General features: G+C 43.4%; 1 protein-coding gene across 3 annotated transcripts in view; it reads left to right on the top strand.

Moving 5' to 3' along the window:
- The window catches only part of EXTL3 (exostosin like glycosyltransferase 3), a 132,661-nt gene that overhangs the window by 72,525 nt on the left and 45,920 nt on the right, over nucleotides 1-14,216 (top strand). The window lies entirely within an intron of this gene.

The raw sequence follows: 14,216 nt of genomic DNA, 5'->3' as shown, positions 1-14,216 counted from the left end.
CAGAGCCCCGGTTAGCTCGCACCCACCTCCACCCCTTTTGCTAAAGGCTCAGCCATGCAGCCACTTTTGCACCCGAGAGTCCTCCCCCATCCTTTGCCCCCCTGTGTTTGTCCAGCGGCTTATGTAGAGCATCTTCGGTCCACGAAGGGGTATCCGGACCGCCCCCCCTCCCCTTCTGAGCGCGCACACACTTCCACATCTGCTTTCCGCTGCATTCAGACACAGCCGCCTGCAGCTGCTCTTCTTGGCCTCTTTTCACCCGGCTCACCTCCTTACACGAGGAGCCCGCAGTCAGAATAGCCACTTCCTGCCCAAGGAAGGGTCCAGGCGCTGCTCTTTTGTGCATCTGGGGCTCTGGTACCCAGGCTCTATAGTGATGGGCCTAGCGCTGCTCAGGCGGGAGAGGGGCTGCGGAGAGCGCGTCTACACGACTGAAATCTTAGTCGAGTTATCCCAGCGCGCGGCACGGTGCAGTGTGAATCCGAAGCCCTTTGGAGACCCCGCAGGGCTGCTAGACTGCAGAGAGGCTGTTTCTCTTCTCTACCGCTTGAGCCATTGTTATTCGTGGCTCTCAAAAGACTTGACTTTGGTGGATTCTTACCCGCTCTTTTTTTCCCCAAAAATTAGAAAGGGCTTCATCAAGCCCCAAGTTCCACTCCTTCGGAGGAGGAGCAGACACTTGTCCTTTTTTCCCACATGTGATTTACTTAAGAAGTCTTAAGTAGTTCACCCTCCAGTTTAGGTAGCTTCATTTTTTGAAGGCTGGGCTTCCCAAGTGGTTTTTTTTTTTTTTTTTTTAATCTGTGCGTTGTGGTCACATAGACTGCATTTCCCCCGGTTTCCCTCAGCCAATGTCTTGCGCTCTGGTTCAGTTATTCTAACTGTACTGAGCGGCTGGGATGGTAACCTGGGAGATCCTGATAGTCTTTTGAGTGGAGCTCAGTGTTCTCAGCAACTTTTAGCAGGGGGACTTTAAAAGAAAGAAGACCCATCTTCTTAAAACTCTTCCTTGGTTCATTAAAAATACCGACTCCTGTGGGAATTTCCTGTGGGGAGCCTGAGGAGTCAGAAGTAACCAGAAGTATGAGGGAACCTATTCTGAGTGCTTTCTGAAAGAGGGTTAGAATTGTAGATCTTCAGAACACCGAAAACATGGTTTATTCAATACTTGAAGATGTAGCCGCTGCTCTGGGGACCTATCTACTAGATAAATGATTGACCAGTTTGAGTCTTCAGGTTCCCACTTCTCCCTCTATCAAAGGGGAGAAAACTCTGGCATGTAATGTTCTGCATGTAGTTGGAATCTTTTTGTCGTTAGGCTTCAGAGCTTTAACCTGTGAAGAGAAAAGGCTTCCTGCAAACAGGATAGAGAGAAATGAGTCAGGGGTAGAGTTAAGCCTGAGAAGGAGGAGGTTGAATGGATGGCTTGAAGCCATGGGAAGAATGTTGTGGGGATTAGATAAGGAGCTGCCCTTTTCCTCAGGGCTTTAGGCTAGCTGTTGAGTGAAATCACTGAAGGGTGGTGCAGGAGTGGGGCCCAGGCTCAATAAGCTGTGCTGAGTAGGAGGGCCCCTAAAGTGAAAGTGAAGTCGCTCAGTCGTGTCCGATTCTTTGCGACCCCATGGACTGTAGCCTACCAGGCTCCTCTGTCCATGGGATTTCCAGGCAAGAATACTGGCGTGGGTTGCCATTTCCTTCTCCAGGGCATCTTCCCAACCCAGGGATCGAACCCCAGTCTCCTGCATTGGAGGCGGGCGCTTTAACCTCTGAGCCACCAGGGAAGCCTTAACTGAGGCATTAACTGGAAAGACTATCAGGATCTCCCAGGTTACCATCCCAGCCGCTCAATACAGTTAGAATAACTGAACCAGAGGACAAGACATTGGCTGAGCAAACCCTGGGGGACATGCTGTCTGCATGCCCACAAGGCGCAGATTAAAAAAAACACAGAAACAACATGGGAAGCCCAGCCTTCGAAAATGAAGCTATGTAAACTGGAGGAAGAAATGCTCAAGAGCGTAAATCACATCTGGGACCTCACAGTGGCCCCCTGGAGGGAGGGTTGGAAATACTGCCTAAAGCAGAAGGAGATTCAGGTGATCAGGAGAGAAATGAAGGTTCCTCTGGATCAGCTGTTGGTAGAGATGTGAATGTCTTTGCATATAATTACTTCAGAGTGAGGCAAGGAATATAAACCTTTCATAAAGCCATAAACCTGTGCACTAATTTCTGCTGGATATTAAGTTTAGCTCAGAAAACTTCTGTTAACATAGTTATCTCCACCCTATTTTTCTTTCCTCTTAATTTTTGCAGGTGTTTCTTTTGAAAACCTGTAATGATAGGGTAACTAAGTAAGAAGAAAGGATTTTTCATGTATTTGTAGGTTCCTTGAAAATAGGGGCGCTCAGGCAGACGGAGTTCGAGAACTCATGGGGAACGGGTAGACTCTCCAGTAAGCGTGATCTTTTCGTGCCTGAACTGGTCCCACACTCCTTGTACACTTGGAGTTCTTCAGATCTCTTTGGTGATATTACTAGATGAAGAGAAGCAGTATTAAACTTTTTATAATCCTGGGTGTATCAGAGGAATATGAAGACCTCACTTGGTGACATTTCCCTCCTCTCTACTTAGGCTGTAATTTCCAGTCTAGGATTTTGCTCACATGCCCCCAGATGACCCATAAAATGCGGGATGGAGCTGTGGGAAGATGAACTATGTCTCAGCATCCAGCCACCTTTGTGGTTTGTAACCCTGGAGTACTTTTACAGAAAAGTAGGCAAACTTTTTCTGTGAATGACCAAATAGAGAGTATTTTAGGCTTTACAAGTGTTCAGCTTTGCTGTTGTAGAGTGAAACAGACATATAGGACATGTGCAGCACTCGTGCCGTCCATAAGTGAATGATCAGGACTCTCTTCCAGTGTACCTCTATTTACAGAACGGACATCTGGCTGCCGATGCCTGCCTGCGAGCATCACCCCTTCACACGCATGTGATTGCTTTTGTATATTCCTCTGTTTGACGGGCCCAGTACCTTTTAGACTGACCAGTGAGTGATAGTAATGATTAACCTCCTGGATGTTTGCTTTGTTGACTGTTTGTTTTCTTATTCTCTTACATTTGTCATCATTTTAACTCTCTTCCTCCAACCTCTTTTTAAAATGTTTTTTTCGACAAAGATTTGCTACTGAGTGAGGAATAAAAAAAGAGTGAATTAGATTTGGAATATGCCCTTTGTCTGTACAGTAGGAGAGATTCGACATACATCAGTCCATGATGGTGGTAGATTACAGTAATGTCTTAAATTACTATAGTCCTTGTCGATCATGCCGTACTTTCATACATTGTTTCTCACGTAGATTTTGATCTTTACAGTAACTCAGAGATTCTAAGTGTTAGAATATTCCTTTAAAAAAAATTATTTTTTTGCCTGTGCTGGGTCTTCGTTGCTGCACAGGCTTTTCTCTAGTTACAGTGAGTCGGGGCCACTCTGTGTTGCAGTGTGAGGACTTCTTATTGCGGAGGCTTCTCTTGTTGCAGAGCATGGGCTCTAGAGCATGGGCTTAGCTGCTCTGCGCCATGTGGGATTTTCCTGGACCAGGGATTAAACCTGTGACTCCTGCATTGGCAGGCGGATTCTCTGAGCCACTAGGGAAGACCCAATGTTCCTTTTTGTGAAGGGGAAGGAAGGTAGGAAAGAAAACTGAGGCTTTGGGGGGTGGGGTGGGGAGTGGGCTTTTAGTTATTTGGCCAGAAGATGTACTAGAAGGCAGAATTACTGACCTGTGTCTTTTTGAATACTTACAGTGATGCGAACCCCCCGGGCCACCCATTCTAATTTGCAGCCTGGTTTTCAGGATGCTTGTTCTTACTGAGCTGCAGTCGGCCTCTCTGGGAGTGCCGCCTTTCGGGGCTGTGTAGAGCAAATCTGTTCCTTTTACCTGTGACAATTCTTCAGATGCTGGAAGATGGCCATCATGTTTCCCAGACGTGAGTTGCAGATTGGTGTGCAGGGATCAGAAAAGGTCTGTGCATACAGCTGGGCTGCCCCACTTACACCAAGTCTTACATCAGGTGCCGGTTCTTAGAAACGGGGAGATTTCACATGAAAATCTCTATTTCTGGTTTTCCTGAGAAAAAGAAGCTTCAGTGTTGTAGAGGCCACATTTCTGATGATAGTAATCTCCGTTAGGGCCTACTTAGGTGGTGCTAGTGTAAAGAACCCACCTGCTAATGCAGGAGATGTAAGAGATGGACGTTCAATCCCTGGGTTGAAAGATCCCCCGGAGGGAGGGCATGGCAGCCCACTCCAGTGTTGTTGCCTGGAGAATCCCATGGACAGGGGAGCCTGGTGGGCTACGGTCCATAGGCTCCCAAAGCGTTGGACGTGACAGAAGCGAGTTAGCATGCAGTCTCCGTTAGATGCCAAATATCCTGTCCATTTTGCTAGAGTCTCTGCCTGCCAGCTTCACTCTTGTATTAACTTCACTCTCAAGGCCTCTGTGGTCCTTGAGATTACCGTCCTGTTTCCTGGGTCTTCTAGTCCACAGACTGTTGATCCTCATTCCCTTCAGATGTTTCTTATTTGACAGTTTCAAATCCCCTGACCTATAGGGGGGAACACTTACTCTTTTGTTTTTGTTTTTGACACCATAATTTTTTTTCCCTAATAAATCTTGTATATTAGTATATACGTAATTTTTTTATTGGAGTATAGTTGCTCTACACAGTTGAGTTAGTTTCTGTTCTACAACAGAGTGGGTCAGCTATATGTATACATACACGCCTCTTTTCTGGATTTCCTTCCCATTTAGGTCACGACAGAGCATTGAGTAGGCTCACTAAATGATGTTAATAGTCACTGAAATCACAGCTCTGTGTGTGTGCGTGTGCTGTTGTTAAACTAAATTATTTCCCTGTGGTTGTGAGATCCAAGTGCTCAACTCTGCCTTTACTGCCTTTAAGTGTACATAGACATTCCAGAATGATAAAATCTTTTTTTTGTATCCTGGGTTTTTTCCACCCTTGACTTACTCTTCCTAGTGTGACTTCCTTTGTTTCTGAAGTGGAGTTGTAAAATATAAAAAAAAAAACATTGTGGCATATAATGGAGAAAATAGTTGATGAGGACCCTAAATTATTATTAACACAGTGGAAAATTAAGGGGGGTCTTAAAAGAAAGCATTATGCTTGACATTTTGGAGGTGAAGCAAAAGGAGGTCTTGGGGATGGCCTTGCTGCCTTGAGTTTATATGTTGGTATTATTTCTCCCCCAGTGAACCAGTGTGTATGTGCTTTCTGTGTGCAAGGCAGTTGTAAGTCAGTGGGATCTCAGAATCTAAAAGGATCTTTGAGGTCATATAATTGACCCTTTTTTGGTGCTAGTGGTAAAGGACCTGCCTGTCAATGCAGGAGATGTCAGGTGCAGGGGTTCTATCCCTGGGTCATGAAGATCCCCTGGAGAAGGGCATGGCAGCCCACTCCAGTATTCCTTCCTGGGAAATCCCATGGACAGAGGAGCCTGGTGGGCTGCAGTCCATGGGGTCACAGAGAGTCGGACACGACTGAAGCGGCTGAGCACGCACACGCGTGCAGTCCACCCCTTTACTTTATGGGTTAAAAAAGGATAAGAAGCATTTGAGTCAAGAAGGACTGGGATGGTGAAGTTAGGGGTCCTGATGACTCTTAAAGATGATTAGTTATAAATGGATGACAAGATAGGAGTCTCAAGTTGAATTCAGCCATGAAGGCTGAAGTCGGATGCCTGAGTCATAAAGCTGATTTAGGTCGCGCTTAGCAAACTGCTGCATGAGTTTTCTGTCTTATTTAGGGAGGCCTGGAGCCCTAATGATGTGAATTGTATGCCTCTATAGCATAAGGTGAAAGTCCTATTTTCTTGAGAAATGGAAACTCTTGGAGAAATTAGTTTATGCTCTAGACACTTGCACATCAAGTTAACTGTTCTGGAAAGATTCTTCAGCAAAATCCATCTGAAGATCTTACTAAAAAAACAAACTTGTTTTTACACCTCCTCCTCCCATACTGTGGAATCTGTATTTTTCACAGTTATATTATGAACATTTTCCTGTTTGATTGAAACTGATTGAAAAGCTTATTAATAATCATATTAATGACATGGACTTGTCATACTTAATATTTAACCTTTCTCCTAATCTAGGACATTTAATTTATAGCTTTTTCTGTTGAATGCTTGGTGATTGCATGTCTACAGTACAAATCTTTGCTCACATAGAATGCATTCCTAGAAAGTGAGATTGCTGAGTCAAAGATGTGAATATGTTATGGACTTGTTACAGATGGAAAATTTCAGTTTACGTTCCTACTAATACAGCAGTACAGAGATGTCCTGTACTTCACTATAGTAAGTGGTGCACTTTGTGGACATTCTTGGAATTAAATCTCAGTTTGCATTCACGACTCTTTCTTACAAATAACTCCTGGAAATGGAATTGAAGAGTCAGTGAAGGCAGGTTTCAGGGCTTCTATTGCATCAGGCCTAACTGTGTTCCAGAAAGGAGAGGTGGTACCTGCTCCCAGCACTGGGGGTGTGGGGATGTTTGCCTTGATCCTGGTTGGTGCCACATACTGTAATCTTACTGTCCTTTGCTGATTTATGGGTGGAAAATGTCACTGTGTCCTATTTTAAAGATACATTTCTTTGATTTCTGGGAGGATCAAACACTTAAAAATTGTTAAGCCTTTGGGCCCCTTTTTGTGTAGCTTCCTGTTTATTTCCTTTGGCTATTATGGTATTGCTTTGCTTCTATTAAAGTAGTGCTGTGTTGTAAATGCCTCCCCAGTCTCTTCACTGACTTGCAACTTAAAAAACAAATATTAGAAGCCTTTGATCCCTTTGTCATCAAGTTTGTTGAGCTTTTCTTTTCATGGGTTCCATTTTTGCTCGGATTCCAGTACAAGTGGCTAAACTTATCTTGAGGTGAAGTTTCATTTATGTTTTCCTGTTGTTCTTTTTGTAGTTTCATTTGTTAGTTACCTCTCAGATTCATCTGGGACTTATTTGGGGTCTTGGTTTGTCATGCAGGAATTCAGCTTAATTTTTTTCCAGAAAGCTGATTGTCACATTATGGGACAGTCTAATGTGGTGCACGTTAAAGAGACTGCAGCAAAATACCATTCTCCTTAATTGCGAGAGTAGTACATGCTTACTGTAAATGAACGAAGGCAGAAGGAGTATTTTAGTAAACAGATCATGAACCCGTGGGTAGTGGGGTACAGGTCTGGCACCTGGGTTTGTATCTGGGATCCTTACCTTCTTGTTGTATGGCCTTAAACAGGTTACCTGACTTTGGGATTCACACTTACTTTTCTTCAAAGTAGAAAAAACCGGCCTATCCCCCAGATGGTTGACGAGAGGATGAGATGAGATAGTATGTGTAAATCATGTATACTGGAGGGTGTTGTAAATATGAACACAGTTATAACAAGTGGTAGGGCTATAGTGATGACAGATGAAGACACCCCACCCGGCCCGTGTCTTCCAGAAGTCTGTGCTGTAGTCCGTAGACTTTCTGCGTGAATAATGTATATTGCTCTTTGGCTTCCTTAGTTGTCTGTAATTACATGGACTCAGATGTCATCAGCCTGAATGAGGACTGTCATCAGCTCTTTGGTCTAACAAAGAGCTTTTGAGTTTGTGTGTGTGCTCTGCAATAAAGTCACCTGGAGCTTTGTCAAACGGCAGGAACTTGAGCCCCATACTTGGGAATTCTGATTCAGTCACTGTTGGGCGGGCCTGGGTTTATCTTGTGCAAACATTCTGAGGTGATATGTGCATCTTGATTTTGTATTACCCTAGGTAAAAAGTGACTTGTCAGACATGATTTCGATTTGTGGGATGTTATCAAACTGGTGGGAGGGGAAACAGTTAAAGGAATTGGCATAATTTTCCAGTCAAGGACTTATCCTGGAGTTGAGACTTCTGGGTTGAGATTTATTACTGACTGAATGCAGCAATATTTGACCTAGGTTAATGAAGAATGTTAGCTTGTTAATGCACTATGTACAGTTGAGTAATGGAAGCAATGCTTATTTTGTGCCTGCTAGGGGCCTTTGTGGAACATCTTTGGACTTAGAAATCTGCTCTTGAGCCCAGGGTTTACTTGTTTTCCCTTTTTTCTAAGTCCTATAATAAAGGCGGCTCATCTCCGTGGTTCTCTGTGGTTGTGTCGTGATCTTGACTCGTAACTCAGTAAGCGTATCAGTGCACGACTGGCTTTTCTCGCCTGATTTTGGTTTTTAATTGCCAGCAGCTTTCTGTTTCCCCTGTTTTACACCCAGGTCACATTTATCCAGTGAATAGACTGTGGTGGCTGTCTTGTGGAAAAGCATGCAGGGCTCTCCTGTAACTTGGGAATTGCCTACGTTCGGTTTCCACAAGTCCTCCTTTATCAGCAGTTAGCTTCCCTGAAAAGTGCATTCTGTTGTTTTGAATGATAGAGGAGAGAATTCAGAATCTTAACAGTAGTGCTAGTATCCGGAAATCTGTTTTAGTTTAATTTGTTTAGCTTATTAACATTCTGAGTCTTAAACTAGGTAGTCTTCCCGGAACAGGCTGTTTGTCATGCCTTTGCATAGCAGGAAATCAGGAAATGATGTTGTTTGGTGTCGCTACAGAATTTAAAAAATCTTTGAAATACTGCTTTCAGCAGCCTTATTGAAATGACTTTTGTGCAGAACTATCTCTATGTGGTTTGAAGGGCCTGTGGCCACGGCAGTAATAGCAGCAGTGTGCACCTGGGTTGTGATAGGGCTCTGCCTGCTTGATGGGCCCGTGTACTAACTGCTGCGTGCACAGCCACACAGGTAGGTCGTTGACTCTGAGCACGTTGCTTTCTTGTTTTGTCTAGCAGAGAAATCAGTATGAATATAGGGTTGACTTTAGGTTTGGATTAGTATTACCGTGTGTGTTAACTATAGCTGTCATTACCCGTGTACAGTGGGGCTGTAGTCATCTGGGTAATTTAAAAATAATTTACGCACGCTGTGCCTGGGCTCTCTGTTCCCTGAGTTCCCTGAATTAATGTCACAGGCAGTTATCTTAAATGGTTAAGACCTTAGTGAGTGTGGGCCTTAGAGTAACTCTGCAGTGAGTCCAAGTTTTACTCAGTATGGATGCCCCGGGGCAAATTTCCTAACCTCTGTGCTTTGGTTTCCTCACGCACATGGTGGGAATGCTTGTAGTACGTACTCCATAAGATTGTCATGAAGATTACGTATGGAATCTTCATGAATACAGTAGGTCGACCCTAGCACATGCAGACATTCAGTGGATGTTCACTGTGGCCACAGTTATTTGATAGATTAAAGGCAGCTGAAGGTTTCATTTGGGGACATCTGGAGGAGCGTCTCGCTTCTGGCCCCAGTCCCCCTCCATGCGTTTCAGATATATGCATAACTGCAGCCCAGGTGGAACCAGCTGTTTACTCCTGCTTCTCTCCCTTCTGTTTTTTCCTTTTTTTCTCTCTCCATTGAGTGTTTTACTTTAGCTCAGTTTAGTGTTTTTTTTTTTTCTTAAATGAAGAAAACTGTACAACTTTGTTGAAAGACATTAAAGAAGGCCTAAGTGAACAGAGATATGCCAGGTCCATGATAGGAAGTTTCAATATCAGAGTGTTTTAGTTGTGAAAGAAGAGAAGTCGAGTCAGTAGGATGGTTATACTATCAACAGACTCTTGAAAGCAGGGTCCTCACTGCTGGTGATGTTCCCACTGAGACGGAAGGAGTGTTAGAGGAGAAGGTGCTCTAAGAGGAGGTGATGGTGGAGGCCACCGGTATGTTAAGGTGAGGGAGGGAGGCGGAGAAAGGACAGGACAAGGACACCTGGGATCCTGAGAACTCTAAGCCCCAGCTAACTCCTCAGCATATATCCTGGACCTTTGACTTGAGTCACTTACCTTTTCAGCTTCCAGGAGTGTAACTAGTTTCAAGCCTTCCAGTGAATGGCTAACAGATGAAGAATTTCCATTTATCAGCAAAAATATTTTGGTTAAGGAAGGAGTAAAAAGTTACGGCATCAGCAGTGATCTGAATGGTAAATGTCTGTACACGATATTTTGAACTTTTCCCTCTACTGGGAGAAGACACTAACGGAACCTCCTTATACTCAGAGATGTATCCTTGCTGCCGCTGGAACATTGAGGGGTAGATGTCTGTGTTGCTGACCACTGGAGAAGGGAGATCAAGATTAGAGAGGTAACTTTCATAGGCATCCAGTCAGGGGGTGCCAATTGAAGCTGTTGGCAAACTCCAGTAAATAAAGATAGGGAAAGAGAGAAGAGGGCAAGGGATAAACCCCCAAGGACAAGCTGCACTTAAGGAGTGGTGAAAGGTACCGGAGGGTGAGCTGCTGAGGTGGAGGACCAGAATGGGTGAGTAAGTTATATAAAATACGAAGTAACTTAATATGAGACATTGGGGCAGCGATGAGGATGACAAAACTGTTTGATGGGAGAAATAAAGGTGTGACTGAATGGAGAGAATGAATGTTCATGCTTCCAGATAAGATCAACAACGTTAAAACAACACTTCCCTACCTAAGAGCGATGTATTAATAACTTAATTCTTGTTAGGTATTACTGAATTCCGTTCACTATTATTCAGTATTTTTGTCTTATACTGATGAGAGAGATGTATCTGTCGTTTTCTTTTTTGGTGCTTTCTTTGGTTTGGGTATCACGGCTGGTAAGATGGACTGGGAGGTGTCCCCTCACTCTGGAAGAGATTGTATATAACAGATCATTATGTTGGGTTGGCCAATAAGATGCTGTGGAAACACCTGAAGGAACTTTTTGGCCAGCCCAGTACTTTAAACACTTGGTAGAAATTCTCCAGTGGAAGCCTTTGGGGCTGGACATTTCTTTTGGGGGACATTTCTTTTGTAATTTTAAAATTACAAAGTCAATTTGTTTAATAGTTGTAGGACTACTTCCTATTGGGTGAGTTGTGGCAGTTTGTGTTTTTTGAAGCATTGGTCCATTTTGTCTGAATTGGCAAACTTAGGTGTTGAGTTGTTCCTCAGTTCAGTTCAGTTCAGTCGCTCAGTTGTGTCCGGCTGTTTGTGACCCCATCAATCGCTGCACGCCAGGCCTCCCTGTCCATCACCATCTCCCGGAGTTCACTCAGACTCCCATCCGTCGAGTCGGTGACACCATCCAGCCATCTCATCCCCTGTCTTCCCCTTCTCCTCCTGTTCCTAGTCTCCCTTTATTTTCCTTTCGATGCCTGCAGGACTTGTGTGATATCCTGTTTCATTCCCATTGTTGGTGATTGGTATCTCGTCCTTCTTTGTCAGTCTTGAGCAGGTTTGTCAAAATTGTTGATGAACCTCTTCATTTTATTGAGTTTTGTCTTTATGTTTTTTATTTCATTGATTTGTCCTCTTTATTATTCCTTTCCTTCTGCTTACTTTGAGTTTATTTTGTTCTTGTAGGTTCTTGAAGTAGGAGCTTAGGTTATTGATCTGAAATGTTCCCTCTTTTTCTAACATAAGTATCCATCTTTCTACAGTATCTTATTTCATCCCCACAGTAACACTGGCGGTATGTAGGGATTTTCAGTATCACTTTAAGAAGGAAATTATGTAATATTCCTAAACTCTCAAAGCTGAGTTCTGAACCAGAGATTCTGGCTGCAAGTCCAGATGGCCTGCCAGCCTCCTCCTAGCTGGGAAGGTCTCTCTTTTTATTTTTCAGTGTTTCATTTCCCTTGAACCAAGACTCCATAGGCTCTAAATCTCACACTTGTTTGAAAATGAGAATGTAAACTAAGACTTTCAACTAGTATAATTATTTATTGAGCAGTGACCTGGCACCCAGAACTATGTGGTATTTTGTAGAGGGGTTTCAAAAGTGGTGAGAAAAATAGTTTCTGCATCCAGCTGGAGAGAAACAAATTGCGTAGATGAAACTAAGGAACAATTGAAGTTTGTCAGGAGGGTGATACTGACAACCGACTGTTGTGGTTAGAAAAACACTTTCGGAGGTAGAAAATTTGGCAAAGCAGGTGAACTGATAGTGTATGAAATGAGAAGCATAGATGCTTAATGAGCACAAATTGTTGACCTCCAGTAATAAAGGGTAAATCAAAACAGTAGAATGACATTTTATCGAACTGTCTTTTTTTTTTTTTTTTTTAATAGCATTCAGTTGGATTTGTTCAGTTAATTAATGTTGAACTGCAGCAGCAGACTCAGAAATCTTAGTGGCCTGAGATAACCAGTTTCTTACTCTTCCCCGTTCAGGTGGCTCTCCAGTGGTGACCCAGGGGGCTGGGTTGCTTTTAATCTCGCCACTCCAAAGTTTAGAGTTTTTCCCTTTCATTCTCTCAAGTAGTTGGGGAGAAGAATCCATCCCTGTTCTTAAGAGCCTTGTACGGGAAATGATACCTGGCTTCTTCTCATGTTCCCTCTGGCAAGAACTAGTCTTCCAGTTCCAGCCAAACTGTAAGGCAGAGAGGGAGATGGAGGAGAGCAGATCCATACTCGTGGAGTAAGAACCGCCTCTGTCACACTGTGACTGGGCAGCTCTTGGGAGACAGATGCCCTCTGTGTTGTTGGTGGGAGGATAAATGGCCATCTTTCTAATAGACAATAATTTTAAAAATAAGATATTCTTGCACTGACCCATGTTAATTTTTTTTTTTCCTGAGGAGATACCCGTGGATGTGCGCAAAGATAGCTACAAGAATAGTTGTTATAGCTTTGATTATAATGAAAAATTGAAAACAAATGTCTAACAAAAGAGGATTGGTTAAACAAATTATGATGTTTCTGTCTTCAGTTATTGACCATCATATGGTATAGCATGTAATGATGTGGGTCATTAGACTGTTCTTGTTATAAGTGGAAAAATCAGATTACAGAAAAGAACATATGTCCCATTTTTGTAAGCATGTTTATTCATGCATAGAGTAAAGACTGGAGGAGGTCTCTGGCTTTGGCAAAATAGCAGACTAGATTAATATAAACTCCTTGCTATACAATGCATATTTTGCTTTCAGGAAAGAAATTCTCATTAAAATTAAAAAGTGGAGTGGGGGCAGGAAAGGTTGGGGATTTAAAAAGCATCTGATGAACAGTCTGATGCTATAGTCTCTTAGGGTGTTTGCCAGTTTTGGTAACTTGCAGTTTAGTTCCCACAGAAATAAGACAAAGAGCCTTGTGCCTGTGAGTGTCAGACAGACACCAGATGAGAGTATGGATCTTCAAAAGGTTGAACATTCGCTAAAGGAATGGATAAATTAGAAAAAGATAAAGTCTCTGTTAGCAAGATCCAGAACTGGTTGGGGAAGGGAGTATTCACTGAGAACTCAGAACCATTTTCCCTTCATATGAGTTTTGTGTTCAAATTTACGTTTCCTTGTGGCTTCTGGGAGACTCTCCAGACTCAGAGATCGACATAAAAAACAGTCCAAAGCTGATGATAATAGAATCAGAAGACAGAAGAGACTCAGCACAAGAAGGGCAGGAACAGAAAACGTGAGAAAGAGTAGGTGCTATCATAAAAATAAGGCAGGGTTTTGAAAAGGAGCCAGCAGAACTTCTGGAAATGTAAAACAGTCATTGAAATAAAACCCAGTGGTTTGGATAAGCAACCCGCTAGGCACAGAAGGGAAAGTTAATGAGCTAGATCGAGAGTTGGCCCCTGTGGCCTGTGGGCTGAGTCTCGGCCGTGGTTGTTTCTGTACAGCCTGCATGGTTAGGATGGCTTTTATATTTTTAAAGGAGATAAAACAGAGACGAATGGAAATATTCTACTTAGACTGCATGCGTCTCCCAAAGCCTAGTATGTTTACTCTCTGGCTGTTTACTAAAAACATTTCCTGACCCCCTCAACTGGGTAGATAATGAGGACATTTCCAGGTGGTAGCACAAAGGATGAAAGAGAGAATACAGAGGAAAGGTTTAAAGACATGGAGAATGGAATGAGGAGGTCTGACATATGTCATACCTTTAAAAAGGAGAGAATGAATGACAGGTCCTATACAGAGAGTGACTTCCCTGGTGGCTCAGACGGTAAAGCGTCTGTCTACAATGTGGGAGACCCAGGTTCGGTCCCTGGGTTGGGAAGATCCACTGGAGAAGGAAATGGCAATCCACTCCGGTACTATTGCCTGGAAAATGCCACGGACAGAGGAGCCTGATAGGCTACAGTCCATGGGGTTGCAAAGAGTCGGACA

The sequence above is a fragment of the Capra hircus genome, chromosome 8 (genome assembly GCF_001704415.2).
Source record: "Capra hircus breed San Clemente chromosome 8, ASM170441v1, whole genome shotgun sequence".
NCBI lineage: Eukaryota > Metazoa > Chordata > Mammalia > Artiodactyla > Bovidae > Capra > Capra hircus.
Note: the sequence above shows the minus strand (reverse complement) of the source record. Positions and strands in the feature narration are given on the sequence as shown.